Source organism: Staurois parvus, unplaced genomic scaffold (genome assembly GCF_062004578.1).
Source record: "Staurois parvus isolate SC_StPar_1 unplaced genomic scaffold, SC_StPar_1.0 ptg000938l, whole genome shotgun sequence".
NCBI classification, from domain to species: Eukaryota; Metazoa; Chordata; class Amphibia; order Anura; family Ranidae; genus Staurois; species Staurois parvus.
Window position 1 is genome coordinate 161,635 of NW_028318734.1, and position 22,605 is coordinate 184,239.

Below are 22,605 nucleotides of genomic sequence, written 5' to 3' on the forward strand. Positions count from 1 at the left end.
CCTCCATGATGTACTGTATGGGCCTGGCCCACTCCAAATGAATGCATTGTTCTGGTAGGTCCTCCTATGACAGACTTTAGCTACATGTGGAGGACATTGCACTGACTTTTCCTCAGATTGCATATTATCTGGCCATCTGAAGTCTCGGGAATACAATCAAGAGGATCTGACACTTTAAGGTAACAAAAAATAGTCTTAATTGACTCAACATAAAAATAAGCCAACATGGCTAAAACATATCTTGAAAATATGGGGACTCTGATATCCGGCGACAGTCCGTTCACGAACGAGATGCAATTCTGCACCCCTAAAACCAACACAGAGGAAAGGGATGGTCAAATTGCTGTGCTGCTTCCAAACCACCTCTGGCATGCCAGGGTCTTTATGCAGGTCCTCGATGCCAATTCTTGCCTGCGGCCACAAAATATCCACTGGCCACAAGTGAAGGTGAGTGGAGGACGTGATGGTGGATTTCTACCAGCTTCAACCGCAAGCAGTACCACTCCTGAAAAATGAGAGCACATAATCATTGACACGTCATCATGACAGTCAATTCTCAGTGCAGGCTATCTAGAGTGTCTTTCCTTTTTAACCATTTCAAGAGTTGAAGTAAATATTCTTGGAGCGTCTGTGTTTGGAAAGGCCCAAGGTCCCCCCCTCCCCCAGGCACACTAATGCTTACTTGAAGTGGAGCCCCAGCCTGATTTCATGATGTGCTTGAAAAGCTTGCCTCTCTGGTCTACGTGGCTCATGAAGGAGTGTTCTTGGGCTCACACCAAAACAAGGTGCTTGCTCTGGGAGCAATGGACAGGGGAGAGGGGCCAAGGAATGCTGGCATGGGAGCAGCTAAATGAATGATCTTGGATGCTCTGTGTCAATCGGCTGTTCAGAGCAGGTAAAGCAGTCCTTAGACGGGTTGAAAATTGGCTGATCTTCAAAATAAAACAAAAAGAAAAAAATTGATTGTTCGATGGGCCGACGTTACCAACGTTCTAAAAATTATCTGATTTTCAACCTGTCTATGGCTGGCATTAGTCTTACATGTGAATTATTGTCATTTGGAACAATTGTTAAGATCACTTTTCCAAACCCACCTGTGACGTCAGACAGCGAATTGCAACAGGCTTCCCAGGGTCGCCATCTGCCTTCCCCTCCAGCAGTTAATCAGCTGAAAGAAAAATAAACACATTTAGATCCTTAGAGATTTATTCCTTTAGAAATCTACAGGTGGCACAGACAATAGGCCCAACTGGCCAGCTGTTCTACTTCCTCTTCACTCTCTTGCCCAAAGCCACAGCATTTCTTCATGTAATGTTTGATTGGCCAGGACAACTTGTCATGTTTACTACACACGGGCTAAAAATGGCAACCAATGCTTGGCACCCACCCTCTACCCAATATCCTGCTACAGGGCGTCATGGGTGCTCGTACCTTGGCCGTGTTGCCATTTTCCCTCGGCTGTCAATCCCTGGGTCTTTGCTGCCGATGACTCGGCTGTGCCCGCTGATTCCCGAGCATCTCTGATGGGGAGGATAACTGCATGTAAACAAGACCGTTCTCCCTGTCAGCTTGTGCACACTGCTTTGGATGGATGTGCCCAGCACAGCCATACTAAGTAGTGTCCTTACAGTGAAGCACACAGACAGCACAGAGTAAAACAGCACACAGGTAACCCTTGCCTCGCCCCACATGTTAACCCCTTGCTGCCCAGTGACATTAGTACAGTGCCAGTGCTTTTTGGTCAGCAGTGATCACTGTTTTGCTGTCCCTGACATCCCCAGTGACACCAAGTTAATTCCCCCCAGTGGCAAGAATGTCTGCCGCAGTCCCGCTATAAATTACTGCTCCCCACCATTACCAATACAAATAACCCCATTAAAAACAGGATATATTCTGCCATTTGTAGACACTCGAACATTCACAGCAGCAACAAAATTTACATGTATTGTGATTTTAGGCAGCAAAGACATGGAGCAGAATACATTTTGCACTACAGAAATGGACATGTTTAATCTCAAAAAAGGGAGAAAGATTGCTTGAGTCACAAAAGTGAATGGCTGGGGCGATCTAGCGCAGGTAATTACAGAACACACAGGTCACAAATTTTCCACAAATGAAAGCTCAAATTCTGGGATAGAAAGGATTTACATTTCATTTGGGGCCAGTGTTGCATGACCACACAATTGTCAGTTCAAGTAACGCATTGCTTTAATGCTATAAATGGCCTGGTCAGGAAGGGGTGAAATCCTCCGGAGGGCATGTGGGTAACATCTGTGTCCGTGGGAGGGAGAGTCTGCAAACTTGCCATTTACGGCTGTTGCAAGGCAACAAGCAAATCAGTTGATACAGCAGGGTGTTTGTGAGATGACTTACCATTAGTGACCTCTTGTAGCAAAGGATGTTCTTGCATAGGTCACCCCTGTGATTTAGGGAGGGCATAAAGCCGGAGCACAGAAACGAGTGGTGCGACTGTGCAAAATGGCTGATTTGCTGCACCCAAAAGTGTGACCCATGTGGCCGGTGATGCTGCCCTGGGACATGAATATTCCTGCCAATAGAGTGGGCCCCCCTGGTGGAGCAAATCACTTCTTGTAGGGTTCAGGGTAGCAAAGGACGTCCTGGGGTTTGAAAGTGATGCCCCCTTCTAATTTACAAATTTAAAATTCAGGGCCAGAGAACAATATGGATTGGTTCACGAGCATTGAATGGGTGTTGGCTTTCGAGTAGTATAAATCTCATTGGCAGATTTGGCCCCTCATACCATTTTTGAGCCAGTGATAGAAAAGACTTCAAGCTGAGCTCCACCCAAAAGGGGAATTTCAACTTTAATGCATGTCTCCCACTCCTGGTTAAGGATTGTCACCTTTGTGACTAGAGTCTTTGAATGGGACAGGTACCTGCTCCCGCTTGCGCTGCAATTGTAAATTGCCCTACTACCCCCTCCGTTTTCTTGGAGGCGTCTGGTCCCTGAAGACTTCGGGACCATTCCCAAAGTGCAGCGTTACTCAAGCATGTGTAGTGGGCACCTGCTTAGGAAGCCAAAAGCTGTCACAGACAGGGGCACACATTGAAGATGGTGGTGCCAGGGCGAGAAGATGGCTGATAAAACCAGTCATGGCGAGTACCCTGCTGGATGGAGGGAGCGTTGAGTGTCTGTATTTGACAAGTCAGCAGCTACCTTTTTGATATCTGCTGAGTTTGTTGAACAAATCAAATGGAAATCCTTTAACTTGGAGGACTAACTTACATTAGGTCTAATCTTTGCTCTCCAATTTCTATATGCTGTGTCAAACTTTTATACTTTCTTGTTCAATAAATAAGACCTGTATTTGGCCATCCTTGTGTGGATTATTCTTGGTAATATTGTAGTCTGTTACTAAGACTAATATTTTCTCACCTCAGATATACTAGCCAATTCAATGGCTTGAAAATATATAACTTAATTTAAGAGAACGATTATACAAGACCAAAACAAGGACCCAATTGATTGCAACTGCAACAAATTTTAATCCACCTATGGTAGAATATGTACATGTGAAGTAGCGGGTGATCAGGTCAGCTCGCGTGGCCATCCCATCATCTGTATTGGAGCTTCGGGACACGCGCAGCTGACGGACTTCTGGCTCCCTCTCCTCAGAAGTCTCCCAGGAATCATTCCTCGCCTGGCAGATGTTGTGTAGGAGGCAACAGGCGAGGATGATCCTGGAAGACTTCTGAGGAGAGTATAATAACTCCCCCCCAGGCCTGACCAAACACAAGAAACAGGATTTGAGCAGACCTATGGTCTGCTCGATGATGGCTCTTGTTTTGCCCTGAGCCTTGTTGTAGTGTTTCTGGGCCAGGCTCTGGGGGTACCTGACTGGAGCCATCAGCCACGTCAGCTGCGGATAGCCGGCATCCCCTGCAGAAAAAAGAACAAAATGTGGTCAAGTCATTGCATTAGTATGGTTATACATTATATAGACGTTCAAACCGTACATCATTTCTAAGGTTGGTTCCTACCTAGACACAATTGGTAGCCTGTCTCCCTTGTACAGTGACCACGTTTTGTACAATGTAAATGTCAAAGTACTTTAGGAGCATGAAGTCAGTGTTGGAATACATGGACCTTACTTATGTCTCTCACATTATCTGCTGATTGGTGCATATATGTATCCCCTTGTTTTTGGTTTAGGACCTAGAGTCCACATCTATATGGCGCAAGTTGAATCTTTGGATGGGCTGAGAGGGTGTTCCCAGCACAGTTCTCAGTGGGGCTAAAGAAAGAGCTATATGTATGTGTGCAAAGGTTAGCTTTACGATCATGTTATTGCTGTGATTGGCAAGCATAGTGGCCTCCTAACTGCAGGGCCTGGGCCTATGTCATCCTATGGTAACATGCATGCAATATTATAGTTCACGTGTAGCCACAAACACACAATAACTTGCCAAGAAGCCAGCCATCTGGCATTTGGCCACTTTCGAATTTTCGGAATACACCCGACTGCTGGAGGATGAAAGCATCATGGCACTACCCTGGAAAACCTGAGTTCACACTCCTAATCCGCTGTCTGGCGTCAAACCAGTTGTACGTTGAGGGAATGGTACTGCTTGCGGTTGCGATAATCTCTCTTCTGTCCTGGGTGCTCGTATTGCAACATGGGTACAATATCGCACCCAGGACTCGTGGCATTTGTGCCCGACAGTAGAAATCCACCTTCACGCCATTCCACTCTTCTTCATTTCGTGGCCAGTGAATAAATTGTGGCGCCAGGTCAAGAATGGCATATATGACCTGCATAAAAACCCTTGACACGGTTGGCTGACTCAATCCAACCACAAGTCCAGAGGTGGTTTGGAAGCTGCCCCGACCCAAAATGTAGAGGGTCGCCAGCAATTTGACCATCCCGGGTACAGCATGACTGCGCCTTGTGGTCGGCACAATCTTTTCCTCTATGAGGTCATAGAGGTGCAGAATTGATTCTCGTCCTAAACGGAACCAACGCCGGATATCAGAGTCCCGCATATTCTCAAAATTTGCTCTTTGAAAAAAAAAGCCTTGGTTGGTGCAAGGGCACCCAAGCCTGTGGCATAGTTTCCTGCTGTGCAGCAGCAGCACAAAAAAGTTGGTTGAAAACCTCTACTGCCACATTGATACACTCATCGCACGCCTCATCCAACTCAGCAAGCCTCTCCTGCCAACTCATACCCACCATCTCTAACCCACAGACTAGGCAGATTTCGCGCCTATTTATGCGCATATGGAAGTGACGCGCATGCATACGCGTCACCGGCGCACGACTATAAATGAGAGCATGTGGAAAGTCAGGCTTCTCATGCAGCAGATGTGCTATACAAGCTTTCATAAGGTAAGCTTACAATGTTATTTAAAAGTATAATGTTACTGATATTTGTTACTAGAAACAGCTACAAATATGCTAGACAATTATTATGTGAAAACAAATGTATCCTTCTCTACTTAATTTACACATTTTTGGAATTGTATATGTGCTTTATCTCATTTTCAGCTGTTTGTAGCACCTTTAATGTGCCAGTGCCCAAAGCATTTACTCATCTTATGTGTTGTTTGCCTGGCCAAAAATTGCATTTTTGGAAAGACTTTTGCTCTTAATGTATGACCTTTTTCTCTCCAGATATTGGACCCTTCCCAAAAAAATCGTGAGTTGGTAAAAGTGTGGTCCCCACTAGGGCACGTGCTGTGTTTGGAGAGCGGAAGCGTGACTTTGGCCCTCCTGTCTTTTGTCTCCCTTTGCAGTTTTCCGACGCATCACCCCCACCCCCACCCCCAGGCAGTCAGCTTTTCATATTGGTAAGTGTGGTCCTTCCTCCAGGGCATGTGCCGTCTTTGGAGGCCAGACACCTAACCCTTGCCCTTATTTCACTTTGAGTTTCAGATATCTTCTGGTTGGATAAATTCCTGCTGCTGCTGCAAACATCACCCAGACAGACCCCCTGCCCACCTGTCCTCCCATGGTGGGAGGAAGAGGCCGTGGACCCAGGGGGGGCTGTGGTGTCTGTCAGGGCACTGAGCCTTCCCCTGGGCCATTTGGCAGGGGGGGCCAGGGGTCTGGCTCTGGTGTGAGGGGGCACCAAGCTGGTGGCAGAAGGAGCCAGGCTTCCCTCTGAAAAGAGGTGGAAGCTGCGGCTGCTGCCTCCCCTTCTAGTCCTGGTGAAGGGACATCAAGGGGAGGCAGACGGGGCTGGGGCCGGGGCCAGGCCCGGCCTCAGGCCCCTACTAATGCCAGGTTTCCACCCTTCTCCTGCAGAGAGAACTGGGCCCTGGTAAATGCCTTTGATAGGCAAGAAGGCATTCTGGGGTCCAGCTCCTCCCGCAGTGGTCAGGCGGCCAAGGACCATCTGTGGGAGGAGATTGCGGTGGTTGTGAATGCAGTGGGGACGGTACGCTGGACCCTCCCAAACATCAAGAAGCGTATGCGTGATCTGAGACGTCATTTGAAGTCAAAGTTGGCTGAGTGGGCTAAGCAGGGGCATGTTACCCACGAAGGTGTGGATCCCGCATATTATGAGCGGCTGTCTCGGGACGAACGACTTCTCCCAGTCATCAGCATGTCCACGATTTTTGGGGTGACGGCTCGTGTAGACACTAATGACTTGCAGAGTGGTAAGTACACTACACATGTCCATATTGTCTATAAAGTTGTGTTATCTTATTGAAAAGCAAAGTGTGTGAAATAGTGTAGCTTTACATTTGTTGTTTATTTTGTCTTGTGTTGTAGCCCGTCCCGAGCCAGGTGCTGCCCCTGCTAGCCCCTCAGAGGACTCGGATCACACATACGCTGATCCAGAGGTGTTCACTCCTGGTAAGTACTCATTGGGAATGCACCCCGTAATGTTGAACAAGCTGCTAAAACATCAAACATCTTACATGTCAATGTCCTATTCACAGCACAACATCAGCAGGAGGAGGAGAAGAGGCTCCACTCACTGCAGTCAGACCAGGAGGAAGGTCTGGGTATGTATTAATGTGCTTGCCTAGAACAATCATAATCACTCAGGATGAGCCAATGAGCATCCTCTGAGGAATGCAGAACAAACCAAATGCTAAACTCTGTGTGACCACAAATATATCTCCACAACACGCTGTATTTCTTTGGGCCTCCTCACTGTACTGCACTCAAAACCGTAGAGAAATCAATGTGAAAAAATGTTACCACACAGAAATGTGTCTCATCCCTGCCACATGTTGTGGGCCCAGTTTCCCCAGACCAATACAAGCAGGTAACACCACAAAACCAAAATGTGGGAACAAACAAACCGTAATAAATTTCCAAACATCACTAATTAGCTGACATCTCCTGAGCGTTCCAAATTAGACTCGCCCTCGTAACTTCAGAAATTCGCCCAGACACAAACATTCCACACATGTAAACACAGACGTAATCTGACCAATGTCAAAATGCTCAACTCTGACAGTCCCAGAATATCCAATGTGTTTGGTGTGCATATATCATGCCTGCTCAATATACAGGAAATGATGTGCTCCACTACAGGGACTAGAGATGAGCGAATCGAAGTATCCGAAGTGGAATTCGAGTCGAATATCGGAAAAATTTCGATTCGTGCCGAATCCGAAAAACAGCCTAATTCGGACGCGCGAATCGAAATTTTTCCGAAAATGGCGGCTGACATGTGCGGCGACGGAGCGGGGATGTCGGGGAAGGCGCGCAGACAAGGCGCGCTGCCCCATAATGCATTCCTCAACGACATGTGATCGCATCAGCCAATCAGCAGCCAGCACTGTGTAATGGTCGAGGTATATATAGCGGCCATTTTGGAAATCTTCATTTGCCTGCAGTCATTGAACAGAGGCAGACCGCTCTGTACTAGGGACAGGGACAGAGTTAGGGCCACAGAAACGAGAATTGGGGACAGAGAGAAGTTACTTAGGGACAGAGAACCATTACTCAGGGACACAGACTTGTTAATGAGGGCCACAGAATCGTTATTTAGGGACAAAGAAACGCTAGTTAGGGCCACAGAATTCATACTCAGGGACAGACAGAATTGTTACTCAGTGCCAGAGAATTGTTACTTAGGGCCACAGAAACGTTATTAGGGCCACAGAATTTTTACTCAGGGACAGACAGAATTGTTACTGAGTGCCAGAGAATTGTTACTCAGGGACAGACAGAATTGTTACTGAGTGCCAGAGAATTCTTACTCAGGGACAGACAGAATTGTTACTGAGTGCCAGAGAATTGTTACTCGCACAGACACAAAATTGTTACTTGCACAGACACAGAATTGTTACTCGCACAGACACAGAATTGTTACTCAGGGCCACAGAATTCATACTCAGGGACAGACAGAATTGTTACTGAGTGCCAGAGAATTGTTACTCAGGGACAGACAGAATTGTTACTGAGTGCCAGAGAATTGTTACTCAGGGACAGACAGAATTGTTACTGAGTGCCAGAGAATTGTTACTCGCACAGACACAAAATTGTTACTTGCACAGACACAGAATTGTTACTCGCACAAACACAGAATTGTTACTCAGGGCCACAGAATTCATACTCAGGGACAGACAGAATTGTTACTGAGTGCCAGAGAATTGTTACTCAGGGACAGACAGAATTGTTACTGAGTGCCAGAGAATTGTTACTCAGGGACAGACAGAATTGTTACTGAGTGCCAGAGAATTGTTACTCGCACAGACACAAAATTGTTACTTGCACAGACACAGAATTGTTACTCGCACAGACACAGAATTGTTACTCAGGGCCACAGAATTCATACTCAGGGACAGACAGAATTGTTACTGAGTGCCAGAGAATTGTTACTCAGGGACAGACAGAATTGTTACTGAGTGCCAGAGAATTGTTACTCAGGGACAGACAGAATTGTTACTGAGTGCCAGAGAATTGTTACTCGCACAGACACAAAATTGTTACTTGCACAGACACAGAATTGTTACTCGCACAGACACAGAATTGTTACTCAGGGCCACAGAATTCATACTCAGGGATAGACAGAATTGTTACTGAGTGCCAGAGAATTGTTACTCAGGGACAGACAGAATTGTTACTGAGTGCCAGAGAATTGTTACTCAGGGACAGACAGAATTGTTACTGAGTGCCAGAGAATTGTTACTCGCACAGACACAAAATTGTTACTTGCACAGACACAGAATTGTTACTCGCACAGACACAGAATTGTTACTCAGGGCCACAGAATTCATACTCAGGGACAGACAGAATTGTTACTGAGTGCCAGAGAATTGTTACTCAGGGACAGACAGAATTGTTACTGAGTGCCAGAGAATTGTTACTCGCACAGACACAAAATTGTTACTTGCACAGACACAGAATTGTTACTCGCACAGACACAGAATTGTTACTCGCACAGACACAGAATTGTTACTCGCACAGACACATAATTGTTACTCAGGGCCACAGAATTCATACTCAGGGACAGACAGAATTGTTACTGAGTGCCAGAGAATTGTTACTCAGGGACACCTAATCGTTGAATTAAATAGTATGTCAGACAACATGCAGAGGAGTGGCAGAGGAGGCAATGTTTTAGGAGCGAGCAGACGTGGCAGCAGAGGAAGGGGTCGAGGCAGCAGTATTCGCAGCCAGAGGCCAGTGCTCCCGGTGTCATCCAGCGGTCGTGTCTCCACCGACAACCCTGCCGTCATTGATTGGTTGGCTCGGTCGTCTTCCTCTTCCCAGGTCACCTCTGACACCTACAGCCAACGGTCGGTGGGTACGTCAGACACAACCGTTAGTTGGCATGGCCCGGGACCAAGCCCACTGAAATCACGTGTCCTCTACCTGCCCCTGTCCTTTGCTGTTCCCTCACCAAGCAAAGTATCGCATGCTGTGGGCTCAGCCCCACTGTACAGTGAGGAAGAGCTAACAGAGGGCGGTCAGGAACGGGGGGAGACATCGGCCTTTTCAGCAGCCAAGCGAACAAGTACTGGCGAGGAGAGTGGCTCGGTAGCCGGTCTAGAGACAGGTCTGTCTCCTGACCCAGACGCAGCCGAGGGGGCTAGTAGTGAGGCGGAGACCCTACTTGATGATGAGGAGGTTGATCGCACTTGGCAGCCTCGTCGTCATCAGGCAATTTCTTCCGCATCATCAGGAGAAGAGGGTGGCAGCTTGGCAGCGAGCAAAACAGTCGGTGGGTTGCCCAGGAGACAGCAGCAGGGTCGCATCAGTGTCAGTGGAGCCAAACGTCCACGGAGTAGAGCACCAGCTCCACTGCAGCCTACCACCACGGCCAGTAGTGGTGCCGTTGCGCACGGAGGAAGTAGCAGTCAGCCAGTGAAGAGTAGCGGGGGCAAAGTTTCCTACTCGGTGGTGTGGCAATTTTTCCTCAAGCCGCCCGAGGAAGTAAACGTAGCCGTATGTCGACTATGTGGCCAGAAATGCAAGCGTGGCCAGGGGGCCCATGTTGGGACTACAGCGTTGCGTCAGCATATGCAGCGTCACCATTCGGTGGCCTGGGAAAACCGTGATAAACATACGGCGGTTCTGCCTGCCCCAGCCCCCGCTCCATCACCCGCTCCGTTACTTGCTCCGTCACCCGACGTCGTCAATCGCCCTCTATCAGCCAGTCAAGGCTCCAACACCTCTGCTGAGGGGAGTTGTCGCTCATTGGCATCTTCCGCTCGTTCAGATGCTCCTTCTCCTGCTACTCCTCTTCTCGGATTCCGTCAACAGTCTTTCTTGGAATCCGTATCCAAGAGACAACAGTTTGCGAGCACGCACCCGACGGTGCAAAAGCTGAACGTCCTCCTGTCCAAGTTGCTGGTGCTGCAGTCCCTCCCTTTCCAACTGGTGGACTCAGCACCTTTCCGAGAAATGATGGCTTGTGCCGCGCCGCGGTGGAGAGTGCCAAGCCGTCATTTCTTTGCCCAAAAGGCAGTGCCAGCCCTGCATTCACATGTAGAAGAGATGGTGGGCCAGTCTTTGAGCATGTCGGTCTCTGCCAAAGTGCACGGCAGCGCCGACGTGTGGAGCTGTAACTACGGTCAGGGACAGTACATGTCATTTACGGCCCACTGGGTGAACGTGGTGCCGGCACAGCCGCACCAGCAACTTGGACAGGTCACGACGCTTTTGCCTCCACGTTTGCACGTCCTTGGTCCAGCAAGCATGTCCGCCTCTACCACCTCTTTTTCCGCCGTGTCCTCAGCCGCCACCCCCGTGCCAAGTCCCATTACCCGACCGGCATATCACATGTGCAGGGCGCAACGGTGTCACGCTGTGCTGCACCTGGTATGCCTTGGCGAACGTAGTCACACAGGGGAGGAACTGCTGAGTGTAATGAACAGAGAAATCGACAGATGGCTGTCTCCGCGCAAACTAAAAATCGGAACCATGTTGACTGACAACGGAAAGAACATGGTGTCTGCTCTGCGTCAAGGAAGGTTGTGCCATGCGCCATGCATGGCTCACGTGTTCAATCTGGTTGTCAAGCGGTTCCTAAAATCCACCATCCCACTGCAAGACATCCTTAAAATGTCACGTAAACTGTGCATGCATTTCAGCCATTCCTACACCGCAAAGAACACCCTCATTGAGCTGCAGCGGCAGAACGGAATTCCACAGCATCGCCTGATCTGCGACGTTGCAACAAGGTGGAATTCAACCCTACACATGTTAGACCGCCTTTACGAGCAGCGAAAGGCCATCACCGATTTCCTGATGTTACAAGCGGATAAAGGTACTCCCCTGTGTAACTTAGATGTCAGCCATTGGCAGCTCATGCGTGACACCTGCCGCTTGCTCAGGCCCTTTGAGGAGGCCACGCTATTCGTGAGTCGGCAGGACTATGGGATGAACGACGTCATTCCTCTGTTGCACGTCCTGGAACAAATGCTGTTAACAATGGCTGGTCAGGGTGCGGTAGACGTGGCGCACAGATCTCAACGCCACATGACCCCTGTGGGGGCAGGACAGGAAGAAGAGGAGGAGGTAGAGGAGGACATTTGTGCTCAGGAATTATTGAGTGAAATGGGTGGTTTTTCCACTCAGCGGACAGGAGTGGAGGAGCAGGAGCATCTGGTAGAGGAGGAGGAGGAGGAGACAGAGGACCCAGACGCACCGTGGCAGTATGCTGTGGAGATGGAGGCAGGGAGTCCCTCGCATTCCTTGGCACAAATGGCCCATAGCATGCTCGGTTGCTTGCGTAGCGACAGCCGAATAATAACCATCAGACAGAGGGATGACTTTTGGCTGTCCACCTTGTTGGACCCTCGCTACCGGTCCAAAATGGTGGCCTTTTTCACACCTGCTGAGAGGGAGGCCAAAATTACGTACTATAAAAACCACCTATGTAGTCAGTTGGTCTCTGCCTTTGTGCGCCAACGTCCATCCTCAGACACTGTGGGCCCTGTGCGCTCGCGTTCCGCTGGCATGGCAGCAGGGGAGGGGTGGGGTGGTAGGAGCAGTGGCAGCTCCACCAGCAGTGGCTGCCTCAGTCTGCAGTCGATGATGAGTAGCTTTCTTCACCAGCGCAGTGAGGAAACTACTAACCAGCCGCAGCAGCAGCAGCAGCATCAGGTGGACCTGGAGCAGGAGCTCAAACAACAGGCTTGGGCCTACTTGGACAGCACCCTGCCAACCGAGGTAGACAATCCCCTTGACTACTGGGCAACGAAACTTGACCTTTGGCCCCAACTAGCTGAATTTGCCCTTGAAAGGCTGTCATGCCCGGCCAGTAGCGTGGCATCGGAGCGCGTGTTTAGTGCGGCAGGAGGTATTGTAACTCCGCGGAGGACACGACTGTCCACCCAAAGTGTGGAGAGACTCACGTTTGTGAAAATGAATCAGGCGTGGATTAGTCTGGATTTCAAACCACCAGTTCCTGACACAACTGACTAAATCCGCCATGAATCATGCCTCAAACATGTGCCACTTTGAGGTCTCCTCACACACTGCTGGTGTGTTGAATTTTTTGACATAGGGTGCTGGCAGATTATGGGCCTCCTATAGCTGCTGCCAGGCCCCTAATCTGCCATAGGCCCCTATATACCGCTTCCTCATGCTGCTGCCAGGTCCAGAGTCTCTCATGGGTCCCTGTACGGCCTCCCATTGCTGCTGTCTCCATCGCCACACTCTGCCATGTGCCACTTTCAGGTCTCCTCACACACTGCTGGTGTGTAGAATTTTTTGACATAGGGTGCTGGCAGATTATGGGCCTCCCATAGCTGCTGCCAGGCCCCTAATCTGCCATGGGCCCCTATATACCGCCTCCTCATGCTGCTGCCAGGTCCACAGTGTCTCATGCCATGTGCCACTTTCAGGTCTCTTCACACTGCTGGTGTGTTAAATTTTTTGACATAGGGTGCAGGCAGATTACGGGCCTCACATAGCTGCTGCCAGGCCCCTAATCTGCCATGGGCCCCTATATACCGCCTCCTCATGCTGCTGCCAAGTCTAGAGTCTCTCATGGGTCCCTGTACGGCCTCCCATTGCTGCTGTCTCCATCGCCACACTCTGCTGCCATGTGCCACTTTCAGGTCTCTTCACACTGCTGGTGTGTTAAATTTTTTGACATAGGGTGCAGGCAGATTACGGGCCTCACATAGCTGCTGCCAGGCCCCTAATCTGCCATGGGCCCCTATATACCGCCTCCTCATGCTGCTGCCAAGTCCAGAGTCTGTCATGGGTCCCTGTAAGGCCTCCCATTGCTGCTGTCTCCATCGCCACACTCTGCTGCCATGTGCCACTTTCAGGTCTCTTCACACTGCTGGTGTGTTTAATTTTTTGACATAGGGTGCAGGCAGATTACGGGCCTCACATAGCTGCTGCCAGGCCCCTAATCTGCCATGGGCCCCTATATACCGCCTCCTCATGCTGCTGCCAAGTCTAGAGTCTGTCATGGGTCCCTGTACGGCCTCCCATTGCTGCTGTCTCCATCGCCACACTCTGCTGCCATGTGACACTTTCAGGTCTCTTCACACTGCTGGTGTGTTAAATTTTTTGACATAGGGTGCAGGCAGATTACGGGCCTCACATAGCTGCTGCCAGGCCCCTAATCTGCCATGGGCCCCTATATACCGCCTCCTCATGCTGCTGCCAAGTCCAGAGTCTGTCATGGGTCCCTGTAAGGCCTCCCATTGCTGCTGTCTCCATCGCCACACTCTGCTGCCATGTGCCACTTTCAGGTCTCTTCACACTGCTGGTGTGTTAAATTTTTTGACATAGGGTGCAGGCAGATTACGGGCCTCACATAGCTGCTGCCAGGCCCCTAATCTGCCATGGGCCCCTATATACCGCCTCCTCATGCTGCTGCCAAGTCTAGAGTCTGTCATGGGTCCCTGTACGGCCTCCCATTGCTGCTGTCTCCATCGCCACACTCTGCTGCCATGTGCCACTTTCAGGTCTCTTCACACTGCTGGTGTGTTAAATTTTTTGACATAGGGTGCAGGCAGATTACGGGCCTCACATAGCTGCTGCCAGGCCCCTAATCTGCCATGGGCCCCTATATACCGCCTCCTCATGCTGCTGCCAAGTCTAGAGTCTCTCATGGGTCCCTGTACGGCCTCCCATTGCTGCTGTCTCCATCGCCACACTCTGCTGCCATGTGCCACTTTCAGGTCTCTTCACACTGCTGGTGTGTTAAATTTTTTGACATAGGGTGCAGGCAGATTACGGGCCTCACATAGCTGCTGCCAGGCCCCTAATCTGCCATGGGCCCCTATATACCGCCTCCTCATGCTGCTGCCAAGTCTAGAGTCTCTCATGGGTCCCTGTACGGCCTCCCATTGCTGCTGTCTCCATCGCCACACTCTGCTGCCATGTGCCACTTTCAGGTCTCTTCACACTGCTGGTGTGTTTAATTTTTTGACATAGGGTGCAGGCAGATTACGGGCCTCACATAGCTGCTGCCAGGCCCCTAATCTGCCATGGGCCCCTATATACCGCCTCCTCATGCTGCTGCCAAGTCTAGAGTCTGTCATGGGTCCCTGTACGGCCTCCCATTGCTGCTGTCTCCATCGCCACACTCTGCTGCCATGTGCCACTTTCAGGTCTCTTCACACTGCTGGTGTGTTAAATTTTTTGACATAGGGTGCAGGCAGATTACGGGCCTCACATAGCTGCTGCCAGGCCCCTAATCTGCCATGGGCCCCTATATACCGCCTCCTCATGCTGCTGCCAAGTCCAGAGTCTGTCATGGGTCCCTGTATGGCCTCCCATTGCTGCTGTCTCCATCGCCACACTCTGCTGCCATGTGCCACTTTCAGGTCTCTTCACACTGCTGGTGTGTTTAATTTTTTGACATAGGGTGCAGGCAGATTACGGGCCTCACATAGCTGCTGCCAGGCCCCTAATCTGCCATGGGCCCCTATATACCGCCTCCTCATGCTGCTGCCAAGTCTAGAGTCTGTCATGGGTCCCTGTACGGCCTCCCATTGCTGCTGTCTCCATCGCCACACTCTGCTGCCATGTGCCACTTTCAGGTCTCTTCACACTGCTGGTGTGTTTAATTTTTTGACATAGGGTGCAGGCAGATTACGGGCCTCACATAGCTGCTGCCAGGCCCCTAATCTGCCATGGGCCCCTATATACCGCCTCCTCATGCTGCTGCCAAGTCTAGAGTCTGTCATGGGTCCCTGTACGGCCTCCCATTGCTGCTGTCTCCATCGCCACACTCTGCTGCCATGTGCCACTTTCAGGTCTCTTCACACTGCTGGTGTGTTAAATTTTTTGACATAGGGTGCAGGCAGATTACGGGCCTCACATAGCTGCTGCCAGGCCCCTAATCTGCCATGGGCCCCTATATACCGCCTCCTCATGCTGCTGCCAAGTCCAGAGTCTGTCATGGGTCCCTGTATGGCCTCCCATTGCTGCTGTCTCCATCGCCACACTCTGCTGCCATGTGCCACTTTCAGGTCTCTTCACACTGCTGGTGTGTTTAATTTTTTGACATAGGGTGCAGGCAGATTACGGGCCTCACATAGCTGCTGCCAGGCCCCTAATCTGCCATGGGCCCCTATATACCGCCTCCTCATGCTGCTGCCAAGTCTAGAGTCTGTCATGGGTCCCTGTACGGCCTCCCATTGCTGCTGTCTCCATCGCCACACTCTGCTGCCATGTGCCACTTTCAGGTCTCTTCACACTGCTGGTGTGTTTAATTTTTTGACATAGGGTGCAGGCAGATTACGGGCCTCACATAGCTGCTGCCAGGCCCCTAATCTGCCATGGGCCCCTATATACCGCCTCCTCATGCTGCTGCCAAGTCTAGAGTCTGTCATGGGTCCCTGTACGGCCTCCCATTGCTGCTGTCTCCATCGCCACACTCTGCTGCCATGTGCCACTTTCAGGTCTCTTCACACTGCTGGTGTGTTAAATTTTTTGACATAGGGTGCAGGCAGATTACGGGCCTCACATAGCTGCTGCCAGGCCCCTAATCTGCCATGGGCCCCTATATACCGCCTCCTCATGCTGCTGCCAAGTCTAGAGTCTCTCATGGGTCCCTGTACGGCCTCCCATTGCTGCTGTCTCCATCGCCACACTCTGCTGCCATGTGCCACTTTCAGGTCTCTTCACACTGCTGGTGTGTTTAATTTTTTGACATAGGGTGCAGGCAGATTACGGGCCTCACATAGCTGCTGCCAGGCCCCTAATCTGCCATGGGCCCCTATATACCGCCTCCTCATGCTGCTGCCAAGTCTAGAGTCTCTCATGGGTCCCTGTACGGCCTCCCATTGCTGCTGTCTCCATCGCCACACTCTGCTGCCATGTGCCACTTTCAGGTCTCTTCACACTGCTGGTGTGTTAAATTTTTTGACATAGGGTGCAGGCAGATTACGGGCCTCACATAGCTGCTGCCAGACATGTAATCTGCCATGGGCCCCCGTACCGACTCCTCATGCTGTGACGTTGCAACAAGGTGGAATTCAACCCTACATATGTTAGACCGCCTTTACGAACAGCTAAAGGCCATCACAGATTTCCTGATGTTAAAAGCGGATAAAGGTACTCCCTGTGTAACTTAGATGTCAGCCATTGGCAGCTCATGTGTGACACCTGCGCTTGCTCAGGCCCTTTGAGGAGGCCACGCTATTCGTGAGTCGGCAGGACTATGGGATGAATGAGGTCAAATCGGCCATGGGCCCCCGTACCGCCTGTTCACGCTGATGCTGGTCCCACAGTGTGACCTGGGTCCCTGTACGGCCTTCCATTGCTTCCACTCTGCCATGTGCCACTTTGAAATCTCCTCACACTCCTGCGGTTGTCCATTTTGTCATAGGTTGCTGGCAGATTACAGGCCTTCCATAGGTGCCACCAAGCCCCATATCGGCCATGGGCCCCCGTACCGCCTGGTCACGCTGCTGCTGGGCCCATAGTGTGACCTGGGTCCCTGTACCGCCTCCCATTGCTCCCACTCTGCCATGTGCCACTTTCAGGTCTCCTCACGCTCCTGCTGGTTTCCATTTTGTCATAGGTTGCTGTATGGCCTCCCATTGCTGCTGCCTCCACCGCCACACTGTGGCTCCAAACACTGGTTTTGGCCCCGTGACTGGCCAAAGGAGTGAAGTGTGCAGTGATTCTAAGATCGACGGCACTCATCTGCATGTCATACTGACAGACAGTATTATTTCTCTTCCCCAGCAGACTCCAAGGGCATTTAAATTAAAGGTACAGTGTTCTGCACTAATATTAAGTCTCTCTGAAGCCTAGAAACACCCTTTTTTAAGTTAAATTCACAGCGAATTTATTCGACTCGAATCGAATATTGTCCACGAATTCGCCGAATCAGTCGAATCGAATTTTTCATTTCTTCGCTCATCTCTAACAGGGACCCATCACTTCCCAATTGTGCCGCTCAACTTCAGGTTTTTGCCCACACAAAAGGGAAGGTCAAAACACACTTTGGTCAACACTATGGTTGGCAGAACTGGCAACATCTCAAGTTCTATTGTAATTAGTAAGTAGCATTTTAAGGCTGCAGGTCTCCAGGCAAATACGTGGACAAAGTAAAAACCAAAAGTGCTCATGCTTGTATACATTTCCATTCAATGAGTTTATTGGGCACCTTAACCACTTGCCGCCCTGCCACTGTGTATATACGTGTGCAGGGCGGCAGTGGAGCGCAAAACCACGTTTAAAAAACGGGTTCCGCGCTCCCGACACTTTCGCCGGCAGGGGGTGCGCGCACGCTCCCGCCGACCCGCGGGTGACACTATTTGATCCAGGAGGGATCAATCATTAGATTTCAGCCAGTGATTTCTGGCTGAAATCACATGATCGGTCCCTGTCCTATCCTGTCCTGTGTTGACATACAGGATATGGCAGGATATGATGGATATGATAGGCAGGATATGATGTCATTCTTCTCTGCCTGGACACATTCCGTTCCAGACAGAAGAAGACATCCAAAAAGTGAGTACACAAGCACTACACTACAGTTAGAACACTCTAGGACACATTTAACCCCTTGATCGCCCCCCCCCCCCTCCAGTTAACCCTTCACTGCCCTGTCACCAGTGTTACTGATCAGTGAAGCGATTTTTACTGATCAGTGTCGCTGGCGACTTCCGATAGAGTTAGCGCCCCTCCCAGATAGCGCCAGTTTGCCCGCTAGTGCACCAGAAATCCCATTTAACCCCTTGATCGCCCCCCCCCCCCCAGTTAACCCCTTCACTGCCCTGTCACCAGTGTCATTGATTACAGTGAACAGATTTTTACTGATCACTGTATTAGGGTCACTGGTGACTTCCGATAGTGTTAGCGCCCCTCCTAGATAGTGCCAGTTTGCCGGCTAATGCACGGGATTTTTTTTACCAAAAACATGTAGCAGAATACATTTTGGCTTAAATTTATGACTAACTTTGAGTTTACGATATATTTTTTATAGCTGAAAGTAGAAAATATTGTTTTTCTTCAAAATTTTCGTGGTTTTTTTGTTTATAGCGCAAAAAATAAAAAAGCGCACAGGTGATCAAATACCACCAAAAGAAAGCTCTATTTGTGTGAAAAAAAGGACGTAAATTTTGTTTGGGTATAGCATTGCATGACCGCGCAATCATTTGAATTAGTGCAGCGCCAAAACAGCAAAAAAAGGCGTGGTCATTAAGGGAGGTAAATCCTCTGGGGCTCAAGTGGTTAAGGATGTTGATTTCCAGAGTAGTGTTTAAACATGTGTCACCTGCACTGTAGTTGTCATTGGCCTACAGTCCAGGGCGGTAATCAAATGACGCCCACCTGCATGCCCCTGGGGGCTCACACCTGCCAACTTCTGTGGCCTTTACCATTTGATCATGGCAGATCAATGCTCAATGCAATTGCCAGTTATCGGCTGCACCTTCCTCACGCTGTCAATGTGAAGAATGTACTGCAAACAACTGACAATTTGTAGACGATTTCTTGCCAATGATCATCAGGGCACTGATGATCATTGCCATGATGATCAATGCCCAGCCTTGCCACCAGTCAGTGCCACGTATCAGTGGCCATCATTGGTGCAGATCAGTGCCACCTCATCATTGCAGTCTCATCAACAGCTCAGTGAAGGTGAAAACTTACCTGTTTAAAGAATTTGATAAGAGAAAACAAGAGAAACATAGTTTTCCACATTCTTCTTAGGTGGTTATGTATCTTTACGAACACCAAAAAAACCCAAAAAAAAACCAAAAACCAAAAAAAAAAAAAAAAAAAAAACACACAGTAGCCATTAAATATCCCCCAAAACAACCACTATTTGTGTGAAAACAATGTCAGATGAGTACAGTGTTGCCTGACCAAAATTGTCATTCAAAGTGTAACAGCATTGAAAGGTGAAAGTTTTCCAGCCCAGGAAGGAATTTTAACTGGCCAGTAGGCAAGTTTAAAAATATCTGTGCTGACACGTCTGCCAGTAATATCTAGTGGGCCCCTCTCCTGACTTGTTTCATCATGTCATCTGGGACATAAGCCCAGTAAAACTTTAGAAGTCAACATCTAGAAATGTAGCTACTCACCCAATTGTAAAGCTTAAAGTGATGGCGTCCATTTTACCATAGCTCAAAATGCAGAGGCAAAATCAAAGACATACCAACACTGAGTATTTTTGGAGCCATTATCCCCAAGCCAAAACACACACACACACACACACACACACACACACACACGCTAATTTTCTAAGTCACGAATAAGGAATCTCCAGGGGCAAATATTTTTACTGTGTCTTCCCTCCCCCCCAAAACAAAGTAAATGAAATAATGTTTTTGGCCTCTCATGTAAACATGAGGCCAATAATTAGACTGCTTGAGCTTGGCACATCACATTACTAGCAGGAAGATCTATTCCTTTGCCAGACCTATCCACCCAGATCCTCTGCTTTGAAGTCGCCTTAAACCCAAAAGGCATCATAAAGACTAATCTATTGTTCATTGACAAATACACTATATTGGCAACAATGCTGGGATGCCTTCCTTTCCGCACACATGAACTTGAATGGCATTTCAACTCTTAGTCCGTATGGTTCAATATTGAGTAGTCCCGCCATTTGTAGCTCAAAGAGCTTCAAATTGTCTGGAAAGGCTGTTTAATCTTTTTTGGATATTTTTAGACTGGCACATAAGATAATAATTTTCTTTTTCACATGGAGTTGTCATGAGACCTATGTTTTAAAAGTGATTCAAGGATTTTGTATGCATTGGTCTTGATCTCTTCAGATCCACGGTTATATCAACAATTCTTTGGGATGCATTTACATGCGTTTGTGCTTTGTAAATATTTTGCGGCACCTTTATATTTGATTAGAGCATTTTGGGTTGGTATTTAAGCCTTTTTGGAATGTTGCCTTAAGAAATGTTATATCTTTGGATTAAATGTTTGAAGGCCAAGGTCTAAAAGCCTGCAGTAGCTTATGGGCATATTGTAGCCATCCTAACACATCTGCCTCCTTGTTTGGCAGGAAAGGTGCCCACTAATTCTTGTGGCCCCTGCTCCTGAGCCTTACCATGACTCTCTCCCAAACAGTCTCGTGGCTTGTAGCTGCCAGTGTCCTATTTCTCTGGATAAACTGTTGTGAAAAACATAATGAGCAAACCCTCAAACCCTGAACAAAAATGTCAGATCATACATACAGCCTAACTTGTGTCTGTTGCTAATCATCTTGAAATCTATTTTCAGCTCTTTGTGACCTGGATGCCCCAGCTGACAGAGTGGGAGAACAATCTGCATCCGATGTTGGGGTATGGGAACTGCTGTAATTGGGTGGGGATATTCAAATGCATGTTGCATGTGTATTTGTGGAATCTCATGCCCTTTTTTTTTGTGGTGCAGGGAAGTTCAGGCACTCCAATAGTTCAGCAAAGTCAGTCACCGACATCTGAGCTGCCTCAACGTCAGGTAAGAGATGCTAAAGATGTTATCCATAATGAGTCACCCATTTAGAGTATAACTGTTCCTGGCTGGGCAGGATTTGGCAACGTGATGTGTAACTTACTTTTTTGGGATCATTGCTTAGTCGTGAGCTGGAGAGAGTGATATGCATGTGACAATTTGGAATTTTAGCTGTTCACTTTGTCTAAATCCCAGTCCAATCACATTACAGACCCAGAAGGTATCAGTCTGGGTAAAGCAGCCAAATCATTTATTTTGGCCAGATGTTGATCCAGTGTAATATGTCAGGGAAAGGCATTTACCAATACCTGGTCCTAGGGGTGGGACAAGAACATGAGCTAGTGTTTGTTGTCGGATGAGCCCCCTGTCCTACTGTATGCTTGTGCTGTGTGTTAAACACTCTTTGAATACATTTTTTTGTTTGTTTCTTCTTGCAGCCAACATTGGATTCAGCTGGATTGGCACCTCATCCACCTGAACACAGCCCCCTTCTTGTGCTTGGTGAAAGGCTGGTGTCCAATCTGGAGAGATTATTGGAGCAAAGGAGGAATTATAGTCCCCCTCCTGATTTTGAACATTTACTGCAGCTCCAACACTCAACCCTGCTTCGAATTGCCACTACAGTTGAGGCTCAGACTGCAATCATGCAGCAAAACACCACGCAACTGCAGGAAAACAATCGCCTGCTGCAGGAAAACAATCAGCAGCTGCATGACATCCGAGCCTTCTGTCAAGCAGGGCCTGATCAAAATGCACCATCAACCAGCGGCTCACAACCCTTGTGTAGTCGTTTGGAGTCAATGCCAATGGTGCTACACAGTTCCCCTGCTGGAAGTGGTGGGGAAGCAGCAGGGGAACTACATATTGGAGGTGCCTATTCAGGAGTCACCCACTCTGGAGGAGCCCTCTCAAATCTCACCCCAGCCCCTAAATCCCCAGGTGCAGGATCAACCCGTTATCCCTCACACTTCATCTTCCTCACACTCCACTTTGCCCCTTGGCCACATCCCCACTTTCATAGCCCCTCACACTGTTCCTACACACACACACACACACACACACACACACACACACACACAACCACTACCTCCCTTACCAAACACATCCTACACACTTCAATGCCCCTACCAACACACCCCTCCTAACCACACATTCAACCCCTTCTGTAGTCCTTCCCTCACCTCTTTCACAGCCCCACAACCAATTTACACCACTATCCAGCACCACTTTAGGTTATCCCCTTCATCTGCCTACACCCAATACCCTTACCCAGGCCCTGGACACCTCCCCCCCC

General features: G+C 49.1%; 1 long non-coding RNA gene across 1 annotated transcript; it reads right to left on the bottom strand.

The window, feature by feature from the left end:
• Nucleotides 1–312: 312 nt before the first annotated feature.
• LOC149441885 (uncharacterized) lies at nt 313–3,752 on the bottom strand. The gene is made up of 3 exons (XR_016307282.1): nt 3,533–3,752; nt 1,095–1,168; nt 313–505 (listed from the first exon to the last, which is right to left on the bottom strand). It is a non-coding gene; the product is annotated as an uncharacterized LOC149441885 (long non-coding RNA).
• Between the last annotated feature and the right edge of the window lie 18,853 nt (nt 3,753–22,605).